The following is a 3,472-nucleotide window of genomic DNA, read 5'->3' as shown; positions in this document are numbered from 1 at the left end:
CATAGTACACAAAACAATTTGGAAATAATATATAATGAAAATATAATACCATAACAAAGGATAAACAATATACATGAAAGATGAACAAGCCAATATACAATAAGGCTATATGTACATGAAAGAATCTTAACTAACAAAGAAATAATAAAATATGTTCTTAAGAATTATATACATAATAAATTGTTTAAAAAAATACAAATAAACATATTTAAAAGAAATTAAAATAACATAAAATTAATAATGTTGATAAAACAATGCTAATTTTGATATATATATACATTAATATATAGGTAATTTAAATTAAAGATTATACCAAAATTTAAAATGATATGATGCCAAAAGAGAATTTTAAAATAATAATTTATAATTAAGAATGCCGTAAACTTATTGAAGTAAGTTCAATGGCATACAAATAAAATTTAAAAGATAAATGCTCAATGAATGAAAATAATAAATTACGTAAATTGAAATAAACACCTAATTGAAATAAAATCAAATTAAAAGGTATAATTAATAAATAAAATAAACCATTAAGAAAGAAATAAGGGCCAAAGTGCAACGCGCGTGAACATATAGGGACTAGAATTGAAAATCTCCCCAAGCTCAAAACGCAGCACCGTGTTTTGGACTAAAGTGAAAGCATGCACAAATCAAACGGCCAAATTAAAAACAAGGCAAAACAAATAAGGCGCGATTGAATAGATCAACAAGGTAAAAGGACCACGCGCGCAAATTGACCATTCAAGGTTAAAAACGAGGATCCGGGCTACAGAATGGGTCAATGCGCGGATCTACTTTCCCATGAATGGTGCCGTTTATTGTTCTGCATAAAATGAAGTTAAAAAAAACCCTAAAACTAACATTTATCACCTAAAAACAAATCAAAATAAAGAAAAAATCTAAAGCCTATCTCTCTTCTTCATTCGGCAGAACTTAAAGCATCATTCAACCGTTGTTTTGCGTCCGTTTTCTGTAGACGATCGTCACACGAAGGCTAATCGACCCTACTCGTCCATGAATCTGAAAGTGCTACCATTCCTAGACCTCACAATCCTTATTTAAGCTCTGATTTCTTCAAAGCCAACAAGGATTTGAGGGCTATTATCAAGATAAGTACTCTCCCCTTTCTTTATTTTTTATTTTCATACTCATATAGTAACAAAATCAAATATATAACAGCAAAATGAAAAGAAAAAAGGGATTTTCAATTACCTCCTAAAAACTGTTTTTTATTCAAACTTTTGATATTGATTTTCATATGCGTATTCTCGATCCCCTTTTACAGTACAAATGATGGCTTTTTATAACCGGATTTTACAGCATCAAATAAAAAAATAAAAAACTCTATTTTCTTGCTATCATTTTCTGTTATCTGCTACTTGTTATTGTGGTTGTTAGTCCGTTGCAGGTACGAAGGTCGTGGTGCTGCTGACATGGCGAGGCCGTTCATGGGGTGTGACGTGAAGCGTGAAGCAACGACGCGTGGGGGAACTAATTCCAAGCGAGGCTGCGGCGCAAACCTTTCTAAGCTTTCAGTTCTTGAAACCGAAGTTTAGGTCTGTGATTTGGGCCACTGTAATGGGCTGTTAGTTTTGTTAAAGATTTGGGTTTATTGCTGGATAAAAAAAATGTAAATGGACTGGACTTTTAAATTATTTTGGTTTTATTATTTATTATTTATTATTTTATTTTTTGGTTTCGGTTTTGGTGTAAGCCCGAGCACAAATTGGGTCTTACTGACACCATACAAGGATTCGATAATTCGGGTAGTAATTCCAGATGAAGTCTTTCAAAATTCAAACATTTGGCATGTTAAGGTCCCATTGGTCAACGATGCCACTATCGAGATGCACAGGACGAATAGAGTGTTGCGATAATTGGATTCCAACAACTGATTCTCATGACACTTGAGGTGCTTGATGATGAGCACAAAATCGACTTACGGTAATCGAATACGCATTGGTCGGTCTAGAATATATCAAAATTTGGGAAAATCGATATGATCATATACCTACTCGCGAGCCGATCATTGTTCCAGAGTTAGCCTACGCGTCAGATTACATGTCATGGTTTAGGATTTATGGCAAGCCATATTTGCTATCGGAAGAGCAGAGGCATTAGTAATTCAATATCGAAATGGAATGACAAGGCCCTTTAAATTTAAGGGGCCCTTTAAATCCAAAGAGAATGAATGACGGCACGGGCCCATCAACAACGCCCACACAATCACCAGGGCCAACGCCTCAAGTGATAACACCTACATCACAACCCCTTTAGACTATCCCAGGTGCGTATCCTATCCCTTATATGTATTTTAACCCTTATATGTTTCATTTTACTAGTCCTATGCTAAGTTGGAATGCATGGCCTGGTGCATCTCCTTTCCCGTTGACTTCGACTCTACTGATGATATATAGGTCATCGTCGCAGAAGGGATCACACGAGGCACTTTTGGGGAGCTCATCTCATTTTCAATCCCCATCGCCTTATGAGATTCAAACACCTCAACTGTAAGTAATGCAAATACCTCCGCATTTTTTATTCTATCAAGGTAGGTCATCCTTCCAACACCCACAACCAAAACAACCACAACCCCTGCATGAGTAACCACAACCCTCGCCGGAAGCTGAACCAAGAAGGAGTCCAGCGCATAACTATTGGCCACCCCTATGTGGCACTGATTCCGACCAGCACATACATTGATTTTTTTAAATATGTTTGTACAAACTATTTTTATATTGTTTCGTTTAATAAAACAAAATTTGTTTTGAATAGTTTAATAGTAAATTATTTTTAAATTTTTTTCTATTTAATAAAATAGAATTTCTTTTGAATAAGACAATAGAAATAATGCAACATGGTTTCATTTAAGCAATTATCAATTATTTCGGTTTGAACATGTTTGAATTGTATGATCTGGGTTCCTACACCATCCGCACAACTTCTGTTGGTTCGTTCTTTCCCGGATATCTATATTATCACGTATTCTACTTGAGCTAGGTCGACCTTTTAGTTTGTGATGCAATTCTTTATCTGGTAATAACTTAAATGAAGCAAGCGATACAGATGGCCACTTATTTTCATCTGGGCCCGGTGGGAATATGTGTCTCCACACATTGTACATGTATTTTATTTTGTACACTTCGTCAACATAGCTCATGGGATCCAAATGGAGATTCCAACGAGCTATAATTGCATGAGTGTATGAATAATGAAATGCGTCAAACATCCCACAGTCGCAAGTCCTATTTCTTAGGCATACACGATATAGTCCGTTAGTAATACCTTGGTTTAATCTGTCAAACTCCATTATACGAAACCATAGGTTGTCGTGATCGTGACACACTGTATGCATGGTGTTGGCCCACACCTTCGCCTTGTTAATTTATTGCAATACCTTTAGGTATCATACATGGCCTCCCTGCATTTGGCATTTCTAACTCGCTGCTCGTTTTGGAAATAGTACTGCCAA

At 35.5% G+C, this 3,472-nt stretch overlaps 1 long non-coding RNA gene across 1 annotated transcript; it reads left to right on the top strand.

Annotated features, from left to right (window-relative positions):
- Positions 1-546: 546 nt before the first annotated feature.
- On the top strand, positions 547-2,771 carry LOC121209939 (uncharacterized). The gene is made up of 3 exons (XR_005905166.1): positions 547-1,556; positions 1,715-2,287; positions 2,418-2,771. It is a non-coding gene; the product is annotated as an uncharacterized lncRNA (long non-coding RNA).
- Positions 2,772-3,472: the final 701 nt, after the last annotated feature.

This window comes from Gossypium hirsutum, chromosome A11, assembly GCF_007990345.1.
Source record: "Gossypium hirsutum isolate 1008001.06 chromosome A11, Gossypium_hirsutum_v2.1, whole genome shotgun sequence".
NCBI lineage: Eukaryota > Viridiplantae > Streptophyta > Magnoliopsida > Malvales > Malvaceae > Gossypium > Gossypium hirsutum.
Note: the sequence above shows the minus strand (reverse complement) of the source record. Positions and strands in the feature narration are given on the sequence as shown.